Source organism: Microcaecilia unicolor, chromosome 6 (genome assembly GCF_901765095.1).
Source record: "Microcaecilia unicolor chromosome 6, aMicUni1.1, whole genome shotgun sequence".
Taxonomy (NCBI): Eukaryota; Metazoa; Chordata; class Amphibia; order Gymnophiona; family Siphonopidae; genus Microcaecilia; species Microcaecilia unicolor.
Genome location: NC_044036.1, coordinates 221,634,217 through 221,659,812, shown reverse-complemented (window position 1 = coordinate 221,659,812; position 25,596 = coordinate 221,634,217). Strand labels below are relative to the sequence as shown.

Here is a 25,596-nt window from a genome sequence, read left to right as displayed (position 1 = left end):
CCCCTTAGGGATGAAGGGGGGCACCTACATGTGGGTACAGTGGGTTTGTGGTGGGTTTTGGAGGGCTCACATTTACCACCACAAGTGTAACAGGTAGGAGGGGAGATGGGCCTGGGTCCACCTGCCTGAAGTGCACTGCACCCACTAAAAACTGCTCCAGGGACCTACATACTGCTGTGATGGAGCTGGATATCACATTTGAGGCTGGCATAGAGGCTGGAAAAAAATGTTTTTAAATTTTTTGGGGGGTGGGAGGGGGTTGGTGACCACTGGGGGAATAAGGGGAGGTCATCCCCAATTTCCTCCGGTGGTCATCTGGTTGGTTCGGGCACCTTTTCGAGGCTTGATCATGAAAAAAAATGGACCCAATAAAGTCGGCCAAATGCTTGTCAGGGACGCCCTTCTTTTTTTCATTATCAGCCAAGGACGCCCATCTCTTAAGCACACCCCCGTCCCGCCTTCGGTATGCTGCTGACACGCCCCCTGGGAACTTTGGTCATGCTCGCGACGGAAATCAGTTGAGGACGCCCAAAATCGGCTTTCGATTATGCCGATTTGGGCAACCCTGAGAGAAGGATGCCCATCTCCCGATTTGTGTCGAAAGATGGGCACCCTTCTCTTTCAAAAATGCCCCTGATAATTTCCACAGTCTTTGTTAAACCCAATTAGACGTCTTCACATGTGATCAGCTGAATGGACCCTGGCATCTCATTGGTATCAAGCCAAGGGGAGCCTGAAAAATGTCATCCAAGTGTCCCCAGAGCTTACACGGAAATGGGGACAATTTGATCCAATTTGACTCAGCCACAAAAAGTATTGATGATAGATGCATCTCTCCTGGGATGGAGGGCTCATGTAAATGGACTTCATGCCCAGGGTGTTTGGTCCACCCAGGAGATGAATCTTCAGATCAATCTCCTGGGGCTCCGGGTGATTTGGAATGCTCTAAAGGCTTTCAGAGATGGGTTGTCTCATCAAATTGTACTCATTCAAACAGACAATCAGGTTGCAATGTATTACACCTACAAGCAAGGGGGCACCGGATCATGCCTTCTGTGTCAGGAGTCCATCCAGATGTGGCATTGGGCTTGCCAACATGGCATGTTCCTTCGAGCCACTTATCTGGCAGGCAAAAACAATACCCTGGCCAACAGACTGAGCAGGATAATGCAACCACACGAGTGGTCACTCAACATGGGCATAGGCTGCAAGATCTTCTGAGCGTGAGGCACCCCCCCTCTTTTTGCCACTCAGATCAACCACAAGTTCACTCAGTTCTGTTCCAGGCTCCAGGCCCATGACAGAAACTAGTGTCAGATGCCTTCCTCCACAGTTGGGGAACAGGTGTTCTGTGTGCGTATCCTCCAATACCTCTAGTGGGAAAAACTTTGTTGAAACTCAAGCAAGACCACAGAACCATGATTCTGATCGTGACACAGTGGCCGCAACAGATATGATTCCCTCTTCTTCTAGAGTTATCCTCCGAAGAACCATGGAGATTGGATTCTTTTCCAACCTTTATTATGCAGAACGAGGGGTCACTTCTACATCCTAACCTCCAGTATCTGACTCTCACAGCTTGGATGTTGAGAGCTTAGAATTCGCTTTCTTGGGTCTTTCAGAAGGTGCCTCCCAGGTCTTGCTGGCTTCCAGGAAATTCTCCACTAAGAGGTGTTATTCTTTCAAATGGAGGAGGTTTGCCATTTGGTATGAGAGCAAGGCCCTAGATCCCCTTGTCCTACACAGACCCTGCTTGAATACCTTCTACACCTACTAGAGTCTGGTCTAAAGACCAACTCTGTAAGGGTTCACCTTAGTGCAATTAGTGCATATCATCACAGTGTAGAAGGTAAGCCCATCTCTGGATAGCCTCTAGTTGTTTGCTTTATGAGAGGTCTGCTTTTATCAAAGCTCCCTGTCAAACCTTCACCAGTGTCATGGGATCTCAATGTCATTCTCACCCAGCTGATGGAATCTCCTTTCGAGCCACTGAATTCTTGCCATCTGAAGTACTTGACCTGTAAGGTCATTTTCTTGGTGGCTGTTACTTCAGCTCATAGAGTCAGTGAGCTTCAGGCCTTAGTAGTGGATACACCTTACACTATGTTTCATCACAACAGAGTAGTCCTCCGCATTCACCCTAAGTTCCTGCCGAAGGTGGTGTCAGAGTTCCATCTGTACCAGTCTATTGTGTTGCCAACATTCTTTCCACGACCTTATGCCCATTCTGGCGAAAGCAGCTTGCACACCTTGCAAGAGAGCGTTGGCCTACTACGTGAAGCGGACCAGGCCCCACAGACAGTCTGCCCAACTTTTTGTTCCTTTTGATCCCATCAGGAAACACACCATTTCTAATGGCTGGAAGATTGCATTTCCTTCACTTATGCCCAGGTTGCAATGGCCCTAGAGGGCAATTTCATGGCTCACAATGTCAGAGCCATGGCTGTGTGGGTAGCCCACATGAAGTCAGTATCTATTGAATAAATTTGCAAGACTGCAACGTGGTCTTCAGTCCACACATTCACATCACACTACTGCCTTGAAAAGATACCTGACACGACACTTGGTTCTGGTAGACAGTGTTGCAGAATCTGTTTCGGGTCTAGAATCCAACTCCACCCTCCTAGGCCTGTTTTATTCTGTTCCAGGCTGCACTCTCATTCAGATTGCATATAGTTTCAGGTTAATCTGTGTTATGTCCTTGCTGTTGCGAGGCACAATTGACCAGTGTTTGCTGTTTTTGGTGAGCCTGGATGCTAGGGATTCCCCACTTGTGAGAATAATAAGCTAAGATACTTACCTGTAGCAGGTATTCTCTGAGGACAGCAGGCTTCATATTCTCACAATCCCTCTCCCCTTGGAGTTGTCTTTTTTGTTACTTTATTTTTGCTGTAGTATAAAACTGAGACCGCATTCTCACAGCAGGCGGGAAGGCACTCAAGGATGCATGGTGCAGAGTGTCTTGAGAGTCACAAAGCTCTATTTATACTTTTATAAATCCTGGATCGTGCGATGTTGGTCGTCGTCACCCACTCACACTTGTGAGAATATAAAGCCTGCTGTCCTCGGAGAACACCTGCTACTGGTAAGTACCTTAGCTTTCTTGTAGGAAGGTCTGTTAGATTAAGCATTTAGTCCGGTACCATCCCATATAGTATTTTGAATACAAAAATACAACCATGGGGCGGTGAGCCCTAGGACCGCAGCCGGAGCTGTGGCAGGCAAGTCCCCTGGGATGGCACAAGGCAGGAACTGAGGCAAGACTAGAACAAGGACAGGCAGGACAAGGCAAGACGAGATAAGACAGGGTAAGACTGAGCAAGGCAGGACTAGACAAGGCAGGAGAAGGCAAGGCTAGGCTAGGCACAGCTAGACAAGGCAAGGCAGACAAGACAGGAACCGGATCCAGATGAAGCAAGGTAAGCAAGGCAACGGGGCTAGAACTGAACCCAGACAGGAACAAGGCAAGACAAGGAAACAAGGCTAGAACTTGGTTCAGACAAGACAGAGCATGGCAGGGCAAGAACTGGATCTGGACATAAGGCACAAGATAAGACCGGGCAAGGCTAGACAGGACAATGACTGGATCCAGACAGGGCAAGGAAAGCAAGGCAAGGCAGCAGAGCTAGAACTGGAACCCAGACAAGACAAGGCAAGACAAGGAACTAGGCTAAAACTTGGTCCAGCAGGTACGACATGGGCAAGACAAGAACTGGATCCAGGTGGGACAGAACAAGGCCACAAACAAGACAGATAAGGCAGGGACTAGAAAGCAAGGCAGGGCTTGGAGATTGGCAGGTACTTGGAAACTAGGCAGGGATTTGGAGACAAGACAGGGCTGGAACTTGGCAGGAATTCGTAGACAATGCGAGGCTTGGAGCTAGGCAGGACCTCAGAGACAAGGCAGGGTTGGAGCTTGGCAAGAACTCAGCAACAAGGCAGAGCTTGGAGCTTGGCAGGAACTTGGAAACAAGGCAGGGCTTTGGAGGCAAGGCAGGGATTGGAGCTTGGCAGGAACTCGGAGAAAAGGCAGGGCCAGGGCCATGCCAATACGGTAAGCGCAGTAAGCGCTGCAGGGGGCGCCTGCCTTCAAGGGCGCTGCGCCGTCGCGTTGTATTAAAAAAAAAACCTTACTCCTCCGCTCCCCTCCATCCCCGATTCGCCGGCGCTTTAAATTTACCTCGCTCCGCCTCCAACGTCTGCGCAGCATCAGTGAAAGCGCTGCCTGTCTGACATCTCACCACCAGCCCAGCCTTCCCTTCGCTCGTTAGTTACCTGTGTCCCGCCCTCAAGGAAATGATGTCAGAAGAAGGCGGGACACAGAGGGAACCAACGAGCGAAGGGAAGGCTGGGCTGGTGGAGAGATGTCAGACAGGCAGCGCTTTCACTGACGCTGCGCAGATGTCGGAGGGAGGTAAATTTAAAAGTCCCGGGGGGCGCGCGCAATGGTCTGCAGGGGGGTGCCACAGACCCTAGGCACGGCCCTGGGCAGGGCTTCAACGACAAGGCAGAGTTTGGAGCTTGATCTGGATCAGGAACAGAAGCAGGATCAGGAACAGGAACAAAGCAGGAGCAGGACCACGGCAGGATCAAGACTGGATCAGGAACACAGCATAACTAGGCAGGAATACGAAGACACACAAAGACCTTATTGTGAAGGCCCCAATGGAGGACAAGTACTGCCTTAAATACCTGACAGGCCAGAAGCTGAGCTCCACAAGCAGCCCTGGAACAGCCCTTTAAGGGCAGCTCTTCAGTGCGCGTGCGTGACCAAAAGAAAACTCTCAATGCCACCGCACTGGAGTGCATAGTGCGGGACCAGACCGCAAGGCAGGAGGAGTGAAGGAGAGCAGCATGGGACGCAGCCTGAGCGGGGTGCAAGTCATAGTGGGAGCTGTGACAAATACAGATTTTAAAAACAGTTCTGGCTTTTATTGGAAGCCAATGCAATCTTATCAATAGTGGAGATGCCCGTTCAAATTTGGCAACCTTGTAGATTAACCATGGAGCTGGGTTTTGAGTTATTTTTAGTTTCTTAATTAACAGTTTTTTTGCTGTTAAGTGTTACAAATTTTAGATGATTGAAATACACTTTTTCAGGGTTTGTCCTTGAATAGTTTAAAGTGAACACTGCAGCACAATTCATTTCTGGCAAGAAAAAGACTGATCACTTAACACCAATTTTGGTGGCCTTACACTGGTTACTAGTGTCAGCACGAATTGCTTTTAAAATATTATGCTTGGTATTTAAAGCTTTTAGAATGGAAGTTCCAAAGAATTTATCAGATGTGATTAAGAAGTATACATTTCCAAGACAGTTTTGGTCATCTCAACAAACTTTATTGGTACTCCCTTCATGATCTTTGATCAAATTGTCTCAACAAGGAATCATGCCTTCTGTTATTTTGGTCCTCACTTGTGAAATTTGTTGTCTAAAAACATTAGAAGCATTAATAGTTTAATGTGTCATAAAGCTTTGAAAACCTGGCTTTTTCAGCATGCTTATGGGCAGCTGTGAATATCTTGATTAGTGTCTGCAATATTGAAATATTTCTGTAATCTGAACATTAATGCATTATGTTTATTATTATTTTTGCTTTTATAGTTTTAATTTTTGTGATTTAATGTATGTTTGTATATTCAATTTTTGTATTATTGCCTATTATACTAATTCTGTAAACCGTTTTGATGCATTTTTGTGTATATCAAGTCAATAAATCAAATCAGATCACAGAGAGGGGAGATAGGGGCACCAAAAAGGGAGATGGATGATGGAGATGAAGAGAAAAGAAATGTCAAATGGACAAGGAGACCCTGGCAAGAGAGTTAAGAGAAGACGTGGAGGGGCATAATTGAACGAAAACATCTATCTCCATGGGCGTTTATCGCCGAGAACGGGTCCGTGAAGGGGCAGACCGAACCGTATTCTCGCAAAAAATAGACGTCCATGTTTTATTTGACAATTTGTGAGCTGGGCGTTTTTGTTTTTCAGCGATAATGGAAAATGAAAGCGCCCAGCTCAAAAACGAATAAATCCAAGGCATTTGTTCGTGGGAGGGGCCAGGAGTTGTAGTGCATTGGTCCCCCTCACATGCCAGGACACCAACCGGGCACCCTAGGGGGCACTTTTACAAAAACAAAAAAAAAAGGTAAAAGAGCTCCCAGGTGCATAGCACCCTTCCCTTGTGTGTTGAGCCCCCCAAATCCCCCTCAAAACCCACTGCCCACAAGTCTACACCATTACTATAGCCCTAAGGGGTGAAGGGGGGCACCTACATGTGGGTACAGTGGGTTTGGGGGGCGGTTTGGAGGGCTCCCATTTACCAGCACAAGTGTAACAGGTGGGGGGGGGGATGGGCCTGGGTCCACCTGCCTGAAGTCCACTGCACCCCCTAATAACTGCTCCAGGGACCTGGGTATGACATTTGAGGGTGAAAATAAAAAGTTGTGAAACGGCATATTTTGTGGTGGGAGGGGGTTTGTGACCACTGGGGGAGTCAGGGGAGGTCATCCCCGACTCCCTCCAGTGGTCATCTGGTCATTTAGGGCACTTTTTGGGGCCCTATTCGTGGAAAAACAGGGTCCAGGAAAAGTGCCCTAAATTCTCGCTAAAAACGCATATTTATTTTCCATTATCAGCGAAAGGTGCCTATCTCTGATCGCACGATAACCACACCCCAGTTCCGCCTTCACCACGCCTTCGACACGCCCCCATCAACTTTGTCCGCATCCGCGACGGAGTGCAGTTGAAAACGTCCAAATTCGGCTTTCGATTATACCGCTTTATTCGTTTTTGTGAGATAAACGTCTATCTCCCGATTTGGGTCGCAATATAGGCGTTTCTCTTTTTCAATTATAAGCTGGAGAGTAAAGCACAAAGAGGGGCATAATGGAAAGATCGTCCAAGTACGAATTAGGACGTTCTTACGAAAACGCCCAAAAATAGACCTGTATAATGGAAAAATAGTGTGGGCGTTTTTCGATAATCGATTATCCCTGTAAGAAAACAATCAAATGACGAGCGCATAAGCGTGACTAAATTGGGCGCCCTAAGATGGTCGATTATTGCAGGTGCAAATGACCAAATCAGGTGGTGTGTAAAATAATGTACAAAGGTGTATCGCAAGTACAGTACATGTTGTTCATGCCATCCGGGTACGGAAATATATGAGGAACGCATATATGTGTCAACTATAGACATATCATGCTGCTCCACCCATACTTTCATCATATGTGCCCATCTGAATGTCCGGATCTGCATGCACTGTACACCTACTGAACATGCAGTAAATGCATATTGTGTATATGTGAAAAGGGTCGGGTGGGGTGCGTCATACTCATCTATATAAGGCACGTTTCACACTCCTGCAGGCATGTGCACGTCAAAGACGTCTATGCTTACGAGGGCGTCCACGTGCTGATAGGGGCCATATATGGAATGGTCATCCATATATGGAGCTGTGCATGAAACGACGTCCCTCACGCAAGGTCGTCTATATAAGGCACTTCTTTTCCAACACGTGGAAAAATGGCACAACGGCGAGAGCCAAATTTCGCAGAGGCGGAAAGTTTGCTGCTCGTCAGGCTGTGCCTAAGGCACCGCCACACCCTGTTCATACAACACCACCACCTGCCCCCCAGGCTGCAGGCTATGCGAGCCTGGTCCCGCATCCGGGAACGATTAGAAAGGTAAGGTTATGGCCCAACCCCCCTCCCCTCCTGTACCTACACATATAACAGCTCCGTCATCAATGTTACCACCAGTAACTGGAGTGTCCATGCAAGGATCATGAGTAATATAGGAACATGCACAATCACTAATAATTTGTATGTTATTTAAACGACCACCATTCCCACATCCCTACAAGAATGTATTTCGTTAGGTTAGTATTGTGACTATGCTATTAGTGTTATGTGAAAATTTCGTTAGTTATGTGAAGCCACATTTTCCAACCCCTCTTTGCAGCCAGTGGGTTACAACGCCTCCAAATAGTGGAAGCATGAGACCAATGAAACCTATACCATACTTTATAACATGGTCATGATAACACATATAAAGTAGTTTAACAAGCATACATTATAATGTATACAAACGGTACTGTCTGGCCTCATGCCCACCTCTCTGGCATCATCTGCATAGGAACCAACTCGGTGGCTGCTGTGGGTGCTTCACCACCCCACCCCCAATATCAAATATGTATGGAGGGAGGGGTCATCTCCACTGGGGGTTCCACCCCCCAAAATGGTAAAAAGGTGGCTCCTATGATTCACTACCAATGGAGGTACCCCCCCCCCCCCAACACTGTAGACCCTCTCTCTCTGGTATGTGAATAGTAAATGAATGTGTGCAGAGGACAAAAAGGACGAACACCCCTGACCCCTGCTCTACAAACTTATATCTTACAGACGCTTTGGAGTCCACCGGGACCTAGAGTCCCTGCGGAGGCGGTTCCGCAGGGTGAGGCGGGAGAGGCCCGACATCATCCGGGCGGTGCGAAGGCACCTCAGGGCTCGCCGTAAGTATTCAAAAACAGGACACCTGTACACATTACTACATACATTTCATGAATAAAGCAAATGTGTTGTACAATATCACTTCCCATGTGCCTAATAGCCACCTAGTAATACCATATCTGTCCCAGATCAAGGATGCAGGTTGCAGGGGTTCTCCCATGAGCGTGCTTGCAACGTCCGACCATCCCCCCGAGATGAATGAGATGATATGCCACACTTTACTATTCCCCTTATTGTGGTGGCTGATTACTGTGTCCTGGTACAGGTGCCTGAGGCCCTACTTTTACTGCATGTTATGGCCTAAATCACATAAAAGAATTGTGCTCAACACCCTTCCCACTGCCCCCCCCCCCAATAACTCCTACAACAACTGCCCATCAACCCCTCGTTGCATCTCACAATGCAAACATGCTGGTCAGCAATGAATTTGGTATGCCCACATGTCCTGCATGGTGTGTGTCAGAGGAGGGTCCAGGGTTCTGTTTCATGTCATCTGATGCAGCTCATTCCCCGTGGGCATAGGCTACGCCTTACCACACCCTGCCCCATCCCCTGCCTCACGCCACCCAGCTACTGCACTATGCAAGCCATGGTGTATGCACTGATCTCAATCACACTCCTTTTACATACACAGGGCTCCACCAGCAGGAAGCTGAGCGGCAGGATGAGGAGGGCCACCACCTCCAGGAGGAGGAGGAGGAGGAGCAGGAGGAGCAGGAGGAGCAGGAGGAGGGGCACATGGAGGAGGAGGAGGAGCAGCAGCCAGGCCAGGAGGCGGGCCACCAGGGAGAAGAGGAGGAGGAGGACTCGGAGGAGGGAGTCCTCATCATAGACATTCCTGAGGACCCCTCCCCACCTGCAGCTCCTTATGAGGGCTCTCCCTCCCCACCTGCAGCGCCATCACCTGGCCCACCTCCATCCCCTGGGCCAGCTTCTGTGTCCCCTGGCCCACCTCCATCCCTGGCCATCTTCCGTGTCCCCTGGCCCACCTCCAGCCTTTGGCCCGGCTACGGTAGTGCGCCTCCTGCAGCAGCTGGTAGATGGCCAGCACCAACTTATAGTTGGCCAGCAGCAACTTCTAGTTGGCCAGCAACAGCTGCTGCAGGAGGTGACAGCCCTACGGCAGGGCAATGAGCAGCTCCAGGGCCACTAAGGGTACTGCTGGGGCTGCTCATTGCCCTGCTACAGAGGGCCTTACTAAGAGGGCGTGGCCGCCCTTAATTTAAATAGGGGGGGCCTGTTGGGGTTGTGTGTGTGGGGGGAGGGAGGGAATGTTGGGGTTGTGTGTGTGGGGGGGGGGAAATGTTGGGGTTGTGTGTGTGGGGGGAGGGAGGGAGGGAATTGTTGGGGTTGTGTGTGTGGGGGGAGGGAAATGTTGGGGTTGTGTGTGTGGGGGGAGGGAGGGAGGGAAATGTTGGGGGTTGTGTGTGTGGGGGAGGGAGGGAAATGTTGGGGTTGTGTGTGGGGGGGAGGGAAATGTTGGGGGTTCTGTGGGGGGTGGGGAGGGAATTGTTGGGGTGTGTGGGGAGTTGTGGGGGGGAAGAGGGCATTGTTGGGGTTATTTTGTAGGGGTGGGGGGGGGAAATAAATGTTGTTATAATATAACTATCAGGGTGGTGTGTGTGTGTGTTTGTCTCCCTAGGCATTACATATCACCAAATGGTGCTGTTGAGTTGAGAGGAAGGAGGCAGCAATATGCATAGCATTAAATGTGCTGTGTGAATGAGAAGGTGATGTATGTCTGAGAATGTTGGCCAGACAGAACGCCACCTGTTCATTCCAACCTGCATGGCTATATGTGCAGGGGGGTTGGGCCGGGGAGGCTGGATGGATATTTGTGTTCATGAATAAAAATGGCCAGCCAGCATCTCTCTCTCCCTTCCTCCCTCCCCTCCACCATACTGACCCACAATACAGAGTGCCATCAATAAGAGATGAATATTGTACCACGTGTGATCTGCCAGGTACACACTTCCACATAACTCCAGGTACCACATACAAAGTGTTTGCTGTCTGATGGACACATATCCTTACCCACAAGCCACATTGGTGGGGGGGGGAGGGGGGCAAGAAGGACCTACAAACAGCTGGCTCATATTTTCACATTGAATACATCAGCTATGGTATATAATGCTGAGGAGCAAAAGGGAAACAATGGGATACCAAATAGATGGATGGTTACTTCATCACAGTTGCAATGTAATACTTGTGTTAGGGAAGGGCACAAATAAAATGGTGCGCATTATTTGCAGGTGTGACTCACACTTCTCCTCAGTAGTTCGATCAAGGTGTGTTACATTCAAGTATTCTGGGTTTGTGTCAACTTTGTCCCTGAAGTGACTTGCCTTAGGTGGGATTTGAACCAGCAACCTTATGATTATAAGGCTGGTGCTCTAACCACTAGGCCCAGCAGCCACCAGGCTTTATCCACCACCAGTTACTTTGGGTTGGTACTGTACACACACCCCTTTCCCTCACCACCACGTCATAGGGCCTCAGTGCACTACCCTGTAGCCACCTTCGATCATTTTGTTCAGGCTACCGATTAAAACAATGTATGTCATGTCCCTACCCTACTACCTATGGAGCAATTTAGGAAGGTGTTGCATAAAGTGCTATACACATCCATTGCATTAATCATTCTCCCTCCCCCGCCTATGACCTTGAGAATGGGTGGCCACTTCATAATGGGGACCTGGGGTACACCACATAAACAACGGAAGATGGAAGCTACCGGGACCAATACAGCACTCCAACAGCTGGCCCACAACCACTGAGGGACCTGCCCAACCCCACAGTACAGTGCACAGGAACTGGTGAAAACAGAGCTACCTAACATCTGACTCCAGACTACATACATACGAGTGATGCACACTCCTTGACTATGAGCACAAAGAGAAGAGGTGGCAGACAAATGAGAGCTTACCATGAACGTCTGTTTCAAGACTGGTAGTGCGCCTTTTATCTTCTGGAACATTTAGCTGCACTCTCCCTGATTGAAATGACCCTTACCGAGGGTGCTTGATTTGGGGTGAGTGTACAAATTCGTGGCCCCCACACACTGCCTGCTACAACCAGGCAGAGAGAATGGAGAAAGGAAGGGAGCATCAGGCGATGTGGAAGAGAGGAAACGGAAGGCGTGGTGGCTGAGGGCCAACAATAATTTCCCCCCCCCCCCCCTAAATACACAGGTGTACCAAGCATGCTAAGGAGGGTAAAACCCTGTAAATGATTATTACGAACAACCGGCAAGGTCTCAGTGCAGGAAATGGCAGGTAAAATGGCAATGAAGAAAGGGAAGGCAGGTGGAGACGCCCATACTTATCTACTCATAATCGAAACCATGTGTTTCCTATCGCTATCTGAAGCTGGGCACGCTTAGGAATTATGTGCTATAATTGAAAAAGTAGCGCCCAAATCAGAAACGCCTATTCCCCCGTCTCAATGGGCGTTCTTGGCGCCATAATAAACGCCCACTCCAGTATTTTCGAAAACCCCATTGGTACATGCCACCACGCATGCCGCCGACCCGGAAGGGTCATTTTCTCGAGGCAGAGGTTGGAGCTCCTGGTACAAGAAATTGGTACAGCGGCACCGGAGTCTGTTTGCTCCCAACAGGGGCAGAGGCTGGCAGCAACAGTAAAGGCAGCGGGAATGGGAGGCAGTACGGGACAGCCTGAATGCTGTCTTCCATGCTGGAGAGACGGTGGAGGACTGCAAGAGGAATGGCGGAAGCTGAGGAGGGATGTTCGGAGGAAGGCATTGGGGCCAATCCCCCAGGCAATGACACTTGCCAACCTTACACCCATGGAGCTGATGGTGTACTCCCTCCTACCCTGCTAGGAGGGCACATCCACGGGATTGGCATCCCATGCGACCACCTCGGGCCAGGCTGAGGACTCAGGTAGGTGTTTCATTATGCAGTTGGGGTATCTGTTGTGCTGCAGTACACTTGTGTTATAGAAGTTGGGGGTGAGGGGGAGGGAGGTGAGGAAGTGGGGGGCAGGAGGAGGGAGGTAGGTGGGGGGTGGGGGGGGAGTACCTCTGGCTGTCCTTTCTGTATAGACAGGCCACCTTTATGATGCTGTTGTGACCTGGTAACCCCTACTCACTAGCTCTCTTACCCTTACTCCCTATCCCTACCGTATGTCATTGGGTTTCCTCTACTTGTCCTGTGTGCCATATGTAAGAATTAATTGTAAGCTCTCTTTGAGTAGTGGTAGTGGTCATGTGTGTTATAGGAGCAAGCAGACAGGGTGGGTGCTGTGTGTAGTGTGTGAGCACCCCCAATATTGAGGAAAGATCATGGTAGCTGTGCAGGGAGGAGTGTTGGTCACTGGGCTTAGCACCCCCCAATACTACTTTCCAGTTGGCTCCTATGGGTGTGTGTAGGTTACTACTGTGGCAGAAACTCTGGGGGCCGTCCTTCCCTACTACTCCCTCCTATTTTCCCATTACCAAACTGTGCCTAGTTCTCCTGTGACCTCTGTGCTCTACTGAGTGGGGCCACATGCATTCAACTGAAGGAGCCTGTAATGGGGGTCATAAAGCAGTTCTATGCAGTTTAGCAAGTCAGTAGTAACACAACACATGCTGCAATGTTGTTCAATTTAACAATTATACAACTACAGCTTGTGCACAACGTTGTGAGTGGTGTCCTTCTCTTGGCTGCTCATCCACCACCTCTACCCAGCTGCCTGCGCGGCCTCTCTCTTTCGTACCCGTGTCAATTCCATTCCTCCTCACCATCTCTTTGCTGGGTCATCAGGTGGGGGGACATACCAATGTATATGAATGCTGAAAGACAAAGTGGGTTATTTGCACCAACACTATTCCTCACTCTTGTGCTATACAGGTGAACGACTCAGAGGAGGCTGGCCCTAGTGGCCTGCAGGCCAACGCCCTACACCATCCGTCCAGCCTCAACCTCCACAGCCTGCAGCACCAGCAGTCCAGCCTCCACCACCTGCACCAGGCTGTGCATCCTCCGCGTCCACCACCACCTGCACCAGCTGTCCAGCCTCTACCACCACCAGCTGTCCAGCCTCTGCCACCACCACCACCACCTGCACCAGCTGTCCAGCCTCTGCCACCACCACCACACCACCACCTGCACCAGCTGTCCAGCCTCTGCCACCACCACCACCACCTGCACCAGCTGTCCAGCCTCTGCCACCACCACCACCACCACCTGCACCAGCTGTCCAGCCTCTGCCACCACCACCACCACCTGCACCGCAGAGGCCGCATCTCCAGCACCGGAGGACTTTGTTGAGGAGGAGGAGGGCCCAGCTCCCCGCCAGAGGCCATCTGGCCAAAGGAGGCAACTCCTGCGGCTGGCCACGGAGCTACTCCCGCCACAACGTGCGCTTGGAGGAGTACCGCCAGCAGAAACTGGAGCTGCAGCGCCAAGCACTGGAGGCACAGCAGCGAGCACACCAGGAACTCCTCCAGGCGCACCGTGAAGGCCACCAGGAGGTGCTCCAGCAACTGAGACGGCTGGAGCAGAGCATCCAACACCTGCGCCCTCAGGGCACCGCGCCTACTCCAGCCCCCGTGCTGCTGGAGCAGCCCCTGCCATCAACATCTTCCTCCACTGACCACCACAACCACCAGCTAAGAGGTGGGCATTGGCGCTCCTCAGCCTCCGCACCCACTCCTGCAGCACCCGCGCAACCTGCTCCCATTCTGGGTCCTGTGGCCAGACCACTAGAAGCAAGAAGGTGGCCCGATTTCCACGGTGCAGCCGAAGGCCGCAGGCTGCCGTGGGGATAGGAGGAGGACACTGGGAGCAGCAGCTCAGAAGAGACTTCCCATGCAGCACCAGCTGCAAAGGGAAGGGCGTGGGAGGGGTAGGAGGGGACGGGGGAAGGAAGGGGAAAATGATGGGACATGCTGTAGGGTGAGGGTTGGTGGGGGGGGGGGGGGGGGGGGGGGGGGGGGTGGTGGTGGTGGTGGTGACCAAACACATATGCACTGTATGTACAAAATAAATGTTCACTTACATTCACCTAAAACTTGTTTCAATGAGTCTTTGTCTTGCTCTTACGCCAAGCTGGTAGGCATTGAGCTCTGCTCTGTGGCTGGGGGTGGAGGGGGCTCTCTTCCAGCTCATCTGGGGCCGCTTCTGGTGGCGGCTGTGGCTCCTCTGGAGAGCTGTCCTCTGCGCTGGGCCAAATTGTGTAACATACAGCACGCCACAAAGATCTTGGCCACCTTTTCTGGACTGTAGAGCAGCTCTCCTCCAGACCGGTCCAGACAGCGGGAAGCGGTTTTTCACTAAACCAAAGGTGCGCTCAATGATCCCCCGGGTGCTGCGATGTTTCTGTTGTAGGTTTCTTCTGGCCCTGGTTGTGGGTGGATCAGGGGGGTCATAAGCCATGTCCTCTGCGGGTAGCCTCGGTCACCTTTGCAGAAAAGCAGAATGAGATAGATGATGTGTATCGCTTGGAGCAGGTACAGGGGGGGGCGGGGGGATTTGGATAGTGGGTTGTGGTGGAGGAAGCCAGGGCGGAGGGTTGGCCAGTGGAGGAGGTCTAGTATGGGTGGTACATGCATGTTGCACTTACCTAGTACCATCCACCATGAACTCCCCTCGCTCGAACCTGCGGAAGATGCCCGAGTGCTGTAGGATGTAGGCATCGTGGCTGGAGCCGGGGTACCTGGCACACACGTCTAATATCTCCCCCTGGGCATCACATACAACGTGCATGTTCATAGAATGAAATGCCTTCCTATTTCTGTAGGTGGCTTCGTGTGCCCGGGGGGGTCTGAGGGCTACATGTGTGCAGTCTATCACACCGATGACCGAGGGGAATCTAGCAACAGCATAGAAGGCGGCCATGTTGTTGTGCAGGGCCTGGGGGGTGGTGGGGAAAGTGATGTAGTGTGAGGTGTGAGTCATGAAGGCATCCAGGAACTGGGTGAGACAGTGTGAAATAGAAGCCTGGGTGAGGCCTGTGTTAGCAGCTAATACGGATTGAAAACTGCCAGTGGCCAGGACAGAGAGAGTGGAAGTGATTTTGAGGTGGGCAGGGATGGGGTTATTCCTACGTGTCTGGGGCTGAAGGAGGGGTGTCAGCTGCTCGCACAGCTGACGAATAGTAGCCCTATCAAACCTGAACCTTGTTAGACACTGCTGGTCAGTGAGTTGTAGGAAGGTGGTGCGGGGCCTAAACACTCGGGGCCGTGAATACCTCCTGCGGTGGGTGGCCTCTTCGTGTAGCCATGCATGCACAAAGTGCATTAAGTGCATCCATATCCCCACCACCAGTGCAAGTATTAGGACTAGTAGTCAAACAACAGCAACACACACAGATCTGTCACTTCCAGCCACCACGCCCTCTGGCCACTCACCATCGCCAAACAGTACAGGCACACAGAGACAAACGGAGGTCAGGGAATAGAGTATACACGTGGGAAGAGTGAATGGGGAGGGATAGGGGGAAGGGAAGGGGGCGATGGAGCAAAGGCAGTAGGAGTAAGGAACACGGTGAAAGGTAAGACACAAAAGAGGCAGGGCACACAGACGACCGTCACAGGTACTCAACACGCCTCGGCTTTCTCTCTGCAACCACCACTTCAGCTCTTCCACCAACAATATCGCCACTCTCCCTACTACACACAAACGCTAATGGGTCTAAAGACGATTTCCCCCTTGCTCGGGTCGCTTTTATTTCGGGTCCATCATATTACGCCCATCTTCCCGCTCAACCAGAGCCATTCGCTATTCGTTATACGTTGTACCCGTCCACGTCGTATCACCGCCCCTACACGCCCCCGACACGCCTCTATTTGGACGTTTTTACGTCCACGTACGAGCGACACGGACCGCACTGAAACATTGCTTTCGATTATATGGATTTACTCGTTTTTGTGAGATTAACGTCCATCTCCCGATTTAGGTCGACTCTTGGGCGTTTTTTTCGTTCGATTATAAGCAGGAAAGTGGATACTGGGACCAACATGATTAGAAAAATGACCAGGCAACAAAGGTAGAAAAAGTAATGTTATTTTCTATTTCATGATTAGAATATGTCAGTTTTTGGAATGTACATTTCCCAGAGCTGATCAGAGCTTAGAGGTACTCGGTTGTAATTTGTTTGATTTAGGGGGTAATTGGCTTGAAGAAGTTGGGAAACAGTGGTTTACAGTAAGCATAGAATCTACATCTGTAGATTTAAGTTTATTTTCAAACTTTCTATCCCACCCATTAGACAAGCCCTCTGGGTGGCTTACAATATAAGCGAAGAAAGAACAAAGTGGTGAAAGCGCAGTTGTAGTTCATTCCCTATCCCCCAAATGTGCATAACGAGGGGGGGGGGGGGGGACACAGGGTATGTGTCCATGTGGTCAAGACTTGCTCCCAAGGCATGCTGGAGAAGGCTAGCCAAAGGTGTCTTTAAACAAGAAACTCTTAAGGCTAGCTTTAAAAGTGTCCAGAGAAGGTTGGGCCTTGGACTGAAAAAATAATGCGTCTATTTGTTTCGTAGACTATCTTTCTAAAAGTAGGTACTACCAGGTGGTTTTTCTTGGCTGATCTAAGCAATCTGGATGGATGATAGTGTGTGAGATAGTGAGAGAAATAATCCCCCCGAGGTGTGACAGAAGAATTTTATAGGTAATTTGATGTGACAGAGGTAGCCAGTGTGCATTTTTCAAGTAGGGGATAATATGGTCATACTTTTTAGCCTTGTTTATAAGCCTGATAGATGTGTTCTGGATCTGTTGTAAATGATGACGATCTTTCACCCTGAGTCTCCTATATAGGGAATTACAGTAATCTAGTTGACTGATTACGAGGGAGTGAATTAGGATGTTGAGCACAGGAGTGAATAGCAGAGAGTGGATGGAACAAATAGAAGGAGCACTGGATTACTTGTGATATTTGCAGTTTAAAGCTGAGTTCTATATTGAGGGTGACTCCCAGAATTGGTGTGTTGCTTACTTGGGGGACAGGAGTGTTACAGAGAAGAATGGGTGAAGGCATGAATTTTTGATCACGTGCCATGAAGAGCAGAGATTTAGATTTATCTGGGTTCAATACAAATTGATTGTTATGGAGCCTACTACTACTACTTAACATTTCTAGAGCACTACTAGGGTTACGCAGCGCTGTACAAAATAAAGAAGGATGGTCCCTGCTCAAAGGAGCTTACAATCTAAAGAACGAAATGTCTAGTTGGGTAGTCTAGATTTTCTGGGCAGAGGTGAAGAGGTTAGGTGCCGAAGGCGACATTGAAGAGGTGGGCTTTAAGCAGAGATTTGAAGATGGGCAGGAAGGGGGCCTGGCGTATGGGCTCTGGGAGTTTGTTCCACGCGTGGGGTGAGGTGAGGCAAAAAGGGCGGAGCCTGGAGTTGGCGGTGGTGGAGAAGGGTACTGAAAGGAGGGATTTGTCTTGAGAGCGGAGGTTACGGGTAGGAACGTAAGGGGAGATGAGGGTTGTGAGGTAAGGAGGGGCTGCAGATCGAGTACATTTGTAGGTTAGTAGCTGAAGCTTGAATTGAATGCGGTACCTGATCGGAAGCCAATGAAGTGACTTGAGGAGAGGGGTGGTATGAGTGTTTTGGTTCAGGCGGAAGATAAGACGTGCAGCAGAGTTCTGAACGGACTGAAGGGGGGATAGGTGGCTAAGTGGGAGTCCAGTGAGGAGTAGGTTGCAGTAGTCAAGGCGGGAGGTAACGAGGGAGTGGATGAGAGTTCGGGTGGTGTGCTCAGAGAGGAAAGGGCGGATTTTGCTAATGTTATAGAGGAAGAAGCGACAGGTCTTGGCTATCTGCTGGATGTGCGCAGAGAAGGAGAGGGAGGAGTCGAAGATGACACCGAGGTTGCGGGCAGATGAGACGGGGACAATGAGGGTGTTATCAACCGAGATAGAGAGTGGAGGTAGAGGAGAAGTGGGTTTGGGTGGGAAGAGAAGAAGTTCGGTCTTGGCCATGTTCAGTTTCAGGTGGCGGTTGGACATCCAGGCAGCAATGTTGGATAAGCAGGCCGATACTTTGGGTTCAATACAAATTGATTGTTATGGAGCCAATTTGTTATCTGTACTAGTTTAGTGTTAATATCCTCAATCTGATGGGAATCTGTCATATTTACAGGATGGAGTATTTGTATTTCATCAGCATAAGCAGACATTGTGAAGCCTAGAGATTACAGTAATGTCAACAAAGGGGCGACAAAGATATTGAACAGTATAGGTGCTAAGATAAATCCTTGAGGTACATCTGAAATAGGTTGAAATGGACTGGAAAGAAAATTATGTACAAAAGAGCTGGAAACAGTTATTCATCTCATAGTTGGCTGCAAAGTTCTGTTAGCAGAAAATTTCTGTACAGAAAGGCACAATAACTACTACTACTACTACTACATCATTTCTAAAGCGCTACTAAATGTACGCAGTGCTGTACACTTGAATATGAAGAGACAGTCCCTGCTTAACAGAATAAGGTGGCATATCTCATCTTTTGGAAACTGTGTGAGCCTTACAAAATTACTATACTGGAAAAGCACTGGGTCACAAATTCTGGATATTGAAGATGTTATAATCACCCGGGACCTCGCAATTGCAACCGATAAAAAGCTAGGTGCAAGGAAACTGGACCATAATGACATTGATTATAAAGGTGTCAGTCTCTGGGAATTATGTAGGAAGAAAGAAGATCCTCAAGCAGGGGCATTGACAGCCCTCCAATTTTGGGGGTGGACTGTGGCGGGCAATGCATTCCACCCTCCTCTTCTCCCCCCCCCCCCCCCCCAACTCCTGCATTCACATGCTAAACATACCTTTGCTGGCTAGCCAAATAAATACAGTGCTGCTTCCTTCCTGCAGATGTCGGCGGTGCACAGAAGTCCCTGTGTCAGCAGCAGAAGGCACGCCACTGACTTCTGCAGGAAGGAAGCAGAGTGAGGAGGAGGGGAGCAGTGGCATTGTATTTATTTGGCTTCTGGGGTTTCGGTATTCCTGCCAGCGAAGGTAAATAGGTGCTTCAGTACTGGGGGGGGGGGGGCAAAGTGGGGGCCCAGGCCCCCAGCACCCCTCCATGGCTACGCCACTGTCCTCAAGTACCAAGAAATGCAGTCAGCGACCAAGAAGATGTAGCAGAGAAGATACTGAAATATTGCCCATAGTTTTGGGTGCCACAGACTTAATTCAAAGTATAACCCTGGGTTCATGTAGTCACCTAAGCCCCACTCTAAGACCAAGGCTGGGATTGGAATAATCCTACAGGCCAAATCAATAAAGTTCCTTTTCTCAAACTTCTGCTGGCTGGCTTGCTTTGCTGCTCTTTTCTGAATTTGTGGTCAGACCATTGAGAGTGAGGATGAATGAATATAGATCTAATTTTAAAAGAAAGAAAACGGAATAACTGCTGGGAGTTTGGAGTGGTTTGCAATAGACTGGGAACCCCCAAATTGAAGAAGAGGTGATAGCATGAAATGCTTGAGACAGTGTGAGCAAAGATGGATTTGTAGGCTGGACTCTTTGGAACCAAATATGTACAACACAGGAACATACATAATCATTAGCATCGAGACAGTACATATTTAAAAACAAATGGCCCTGTTTATTAAGCCGCGCTATAGGCACGCAAACTTTTTAGCGCATGCTAAAAATTAGTGCACGTTAATGCTAGAGACATCTCTATATGAATATAATGGGTGTCTCTATCGTTAGCATGTGCAGGGCTCAAACACAGAAACTAACATTGTACAGCAAGCAGCCCCCTACATCGCGATTCCAAATGCCTGAGTAAAAAAGAGTGATTTTAGCTGCTTCCTGAATTGCTTAATGGATGACACCACTCGCAATTCCACTGGCAAGGTATTCCAAATTGAGGCGCCAGCAATTTGAAGCATTGCAGATCAACTAGCCTCAAGCCAGACACACCTAAACAAAGGGATATCTAATAAGCAATTATCAAGAGGGCTGATAAAAACTAAAATAAGAAACCAATGAAGGAGGCTTTAAAAGTCAGAGTCAGAACCTTGAACCTGATCCGCCAGTACACTGGAAGCCAATACAAATCCCTCAAAGCCAGAGTAATATGGTCAAAGTTTGCCAGACCAGTCAAGAGCCTGGTGGCAGAATTTTGCTCAATTTGCAGAGAATGAATCATGAACTTTGAGAGGCCGAGGTACAGAGAGTTACAGAAATCCAACACTCTCAGTACCAAAGCCTGCAAAACAATCCAAAAATTAACTTCAGAGAGCAGCTTCTTCAAATTTCGCAACAATCTCAGTCTATAGTAAGCTGTCTGAATAACCCTCTTTATATGAGATTTAAAAGACAGATTAGAGTTCAAAATCACACCAAGGTACTTACACCCAGTAGTAATAGGAATTTAAGCATCTGCAAAATTCACTGCACCAGGCCAAGGCCCAGGATTCAAATGATTCGAGAATCTGAATTTTTCCTAGATGCAGCCTCAATCTGTTGGCAGAACACAAAGCGCTTAGTTTTTGAAAGCACACTGGAAGAAAAGATAAAATATCAGGAACAGATCGCTGCGCTGCAAAAAAAAAAACAAAAAACCCTGAATGTCATCAGCATAAAGCTGATAATGTACTTCAAGCATGAGAGCACATAGCTAGGGTTACCATATGGCTCCAGAAAAAAGAGGACAGATTGAGCCAGTCTAGGTTTTACTTACATTGCTTTCAATGGAAGCAAAACCCGGACTGGATCACTGTGTCCTTTTTCTGGAGCCATATGGTAACCCTACCCATAGCAGATCAGCATCAAATAAATATTAAGTAAGACATCTTGTTGTGATAAGAGATCAAGCTGACTTGTTACCATCCATAAAAACTCTAACCCCCCCCCCCCCCCCCAAAACTGATCAGACAAAAAAAGAATGAAAACACTGCATCACAGTACCCTGAATACCCAAGGAGTACAGCCCGTTAAGCAATATTTCATGATGAATTGTGTCAAAGGTGGTAGAAACATCCAAGAATATCATAAGATGTTCCTCGCCTCAATCAAATCCAGCTTGAATTGAATCCAATACAGAAAGTAAAAATGTCTCAGTGGAATGCTTAGCTGTAAAGCCATACTGAAATACATCAATTGACTCATTCTGCTCCATAAAATTCTGCAATTGATCCAACACGAGTTTCTCCAAAACTTTTGCCAGAAATTTCAAGGACGAACTAGAACGATAACCTGAGTAGGATCCAGAGTACTACCTTTCAACAAGGGATGAACAGAAGCCTTTTTAGAGCCATGAGTACAGCATCTTCCTGCAAGGACTTATTCATGATGTCAGTCAGATTGACTAAAAGATAATTTTCAGAGCTTTAATAAGTGTCGGGAACAATCATCCAATGGACAAGAGGGGTTAATCCTACTCATCACAGTCTTCACCTGCTCCTTGGGAGACAATCGAAAAACTCAACCATCTATCTTCCAGAACACAGGTCTGTTCCTGAAGTAGTCCAACATCCCCAAAGGAACTAGAAATATCAGCCACCTTCTTTAGGAAAAAGACTGCAATTCCCGACACAGTGTACCACAGAAAGGTGCAAATGGCAGAGTAGTTCGTCTTAACTTGTTTAAACAACTCATGAGCAGAGGAAGAAGCCTTAGCAATAGACTCATCAAAGAACCACTCTACTGTCTGATTTTTTTTTTCAATTTTTCATTAGAGTTGGGAGTGGTCTTGGAGGACTAGAGAAGGGTGGATGTGGCCCCCACTCTACAAAGTTGTCTGATCTCTGTGGTGAGTAAATTAATGGAAACACTTTTAAAACAGAGGATAGTGTGACTTCTGGAAACCAATGGATTGCAAGACCCAAGGCAGCATAGTTTTATTAGAGACTAGTAAAAGAGGCCCGTTTCGAACAGAAAGGAAACGGGCGCTAGCAAGGTTCCAGGGCCCCCTTCCCCTACTGTTCCCCCCCTCACCCCCTCCTCTTCTCCCCATCCTCCTCCACCACACACCCTCTTCGCCTCCTCCCCCCTTCTATCGTCTTAGGACCCCCACCCTCTCGTCATCCCAGGACCCCCCCTCCCCCTCTCGTCTCAGGACCCCCTCCCCCCTCTCTCTCATCTCAGGACCCCACCCCCTCCCCCCTCTCTCTCTCGTCTCAGGACCCCCCCCTCTATCCGTGCCCCCCCCCTTCCGATTTCCGCCACCCAGCGCCTCCCTCCCTCTGTGTCTGTGGCCTGCGAGTGCAAGGAGGATGTGTGCTGTTTAAAAAGTTTTACCTCCTGCTCGGCCGCCAACACTGAAATGCACCAAGTACAGATGCCGCTTCAGACAGGCTGTGGTTTCAGCTGTTCCTCTGGTCCCGTCCTCATTTCCTGTTTGCGGAGTTGGACTCTGGAACTCGTTGCCGGAGAATGTGGTGACAGTGGCTGGCCTTACAGAGATTAAGGGGGGTTTGGACAGATTCCTGAAGGAAAAGTCCATTAGTACATAAGTACATAAGTAATGCCACACTGGGAAAAGACAAAGGGTCCATCGAGCCCAGCATCCTGTCCACTGCAGCGACCAATCCAGGCCAAGGGTACCTGGAGAGCTTCCCAAACGTACAAACATTCTATACATGTTATTCCTGGAATTGTGGATTTTTCCCAAGTCCATTTAGTAGTGGTTTATGGACTTGTCCTTTAGGAAACCGTCTAACCCCATTTTAAACTCTGCCAAGCTAACCACCTTCACCACGTTCTCCGGCAACGAATTCCAGAGTTTAATTATGCGTTGGGTGAAGAAAACTTTTCTCTGATTTGTTTTAAATTTACTACACTGTGGTTTCATTGCGTGCCCCCTAGTCCTAGTATTTTTGGAAAGCGTGAACAGATGCTTCACATCCACCTGTTCCAGTCATTATTTTATATACCTCTATCATGTCTCCCCTCAGCCGTCTCTTCTCCAAGCTGAAAAGCCCTAGCATCCTTAGTCTTTCTTCATAGGGAAGTCGTCCCATCCCCACTATCATTTTAGTCGCCCTTCACTGCACCTTTTCCAATTCTACTATATCTTTATTGAGATGCGGCGACCAGAAATGAACACAATACTCAAGGTGCGGACGCACCATGGAGTGATACAACGGCATTATAACATCCTCACACCTGTTTTCCATACCTTTCCTAATAATACCCAACATTCTATTCACTTTCCTAGCCGCAGCAGCACACTGAGCAGAAGGTTTCAGTGTATTATCGACGATGACACCCAGATCCCTTTCTTGGTTCGTAACTCCTAACGTGGAACTGTAGGGTGAAAATAAGTAATTAGGGCAATAATTACTCCCTGATAATACTTATTACAAGGTTCCCGCTCAGTCTAGGGGATATTATAAAGGGACCTTGTTGCTGGCACCCTGCCAGTGTTTTGTTCCCCGCCAAAGAACCAAAGCCACGTCACAGATGGTATTATTATAATTTATTGTATGTAGAAAAATAGGAACACTCTGCAATAGCTTATATGCAATATAATATCTCTTACTGATATGCACACTAACAAAATATATTGTCTAACTACACTCTGATTATCCTGAGACTATGTACAGTAATGATTAGAACAGTACAAATGATATCCTAATGATCCTTATGAAAACTTATCACATCTTATGCAAAATACACATTAGCAGCTGTCCCTGACCAAGAGCTGACATAAACCAGTCATACTTAGATAAAACCACTGCCTAACCGCAGACTAGGAAATATATCACTGTGAACTCACCACGCTGTCCTGATGACGGCTTCAGATGAGACCGGAGCAGAATCTCCCCAGACGCTATCTCAGCTGTCTGTGTCTTATGTAGTGCAGGTCTTTCTCAGCAAACAAGCAGGTTTCTGTCTCTCCTTTGGTTATCAGAGCCAAAATCTCTGACACAGGTATTTGCACCAGTTATGCAGGTCACAAGGTTGGTATAATACAGTCTCTAGCTCACCCCGAGCCTTGCTGGATTTCTCAGTTCCTTCACAGGTACTCCTCCTCCGAGGGTCTCCGACTAACTTACTTCTCTCACTCTTCCAGACCTCTCGTTCGGGTGATAGCCTGGACCAATTAGCCTCTCGTAAAGTCCAGTACATGGGCAAGAAGAGTTCTTTGTTTTGTGACCTTGGAGATGGTAACTTCTGGTGCCATGAGTATGACTCCCTTCCCAGCGTCTCAGAGATAGAAGGGGGATGGTTGGAACACAGAATGTCCTTGGCTTCAGCAAGCCTGTCAGTGATTTTCCACAAGCTGAAGCTGGATCTTGCTGACACAGAGATATTCAGGTCAGAGGGTTGCAGCAGCCATCTTATTGTGCCAAGCTGTCATAGGCTTGTGTAGGCCAAGACCAGCTCAGGCTAGATCACAGGGAAATACCCCTACAGATTCCTCCCCTTGGAGATGGAATTTATGACAAAGGAGTAAATGCCTTCTCCAACCTAACTAGCAATATAACTAGACGGGTTGACATCAAGACTCATGGTCAGGACCAAATAAAACAAGAACTGTAAAGGTCAGTAACTCCATACTAACACTCTATTAATGCACTTCATGAATCATGGCTTTATGTTCACACGTAAATTCAAATGCTAAAATAGCAGATCATTAATACAGGAACAAATCATAGGGTTTTAGCAGTTATGTCCTAACACATGAGAATATAATCAACAATCACTTATCATACTATAAAATGCATGGCAAAAGCATAAGCAAATTAGTCCTTAATATGATAGTAGACTAAAACTGTTGCATCGTGGAGAATTACTCATGGTTGAACTCCACAAAGTCTAACAAAGTCAATAATATGAGAGTCTTTAGACTGTAAAACGACATAATGTCCAAACCATAGTCAATAGGGTGGACCGTGATGAATGATGAGGTGTAAAAGGACAACTTCTCACATCAAGAAGACATCACACAGGAACAAAATGGTCCACGTAATGGTGATGATGAAGAAAGTCTTCAAACATAAGCATTGGACACAGTTCAAAAAGAAAGTCAATGAAATGTCCCACAACAAACAAACACATCCAAAACTTCACTTTCAGGAACACTGGATCAGTTGAAATAAAAATAAAACCAAACAAATCCCCCCCCCCCCCCCCCCCCCCCCCCAACAAGAAGAATGATTCTTGG

General features: G+C 48.4%; 1 long non-coding RNA gene across 1 annotated transcript; it reads left to right on the top strand.

Moving 5' to 3' along the window:
- Window positions 1-866: 866 nt before the first annotated feature.
- Window positions 867-22,931, top strand: LOC115471648. Its single transcript, XR_003942386.1, has 3 exons — window positions 867-877; window positions 18,430-18,441; window positions 22,833-22,931. It is a non-coding gene; the product is annotated as an uncharacterized LOC115471648 (long non-coding RNA).
- The last annotated feature ends 2,665 nt before the right edge of the window (window positions 22,932-25,596 follow it).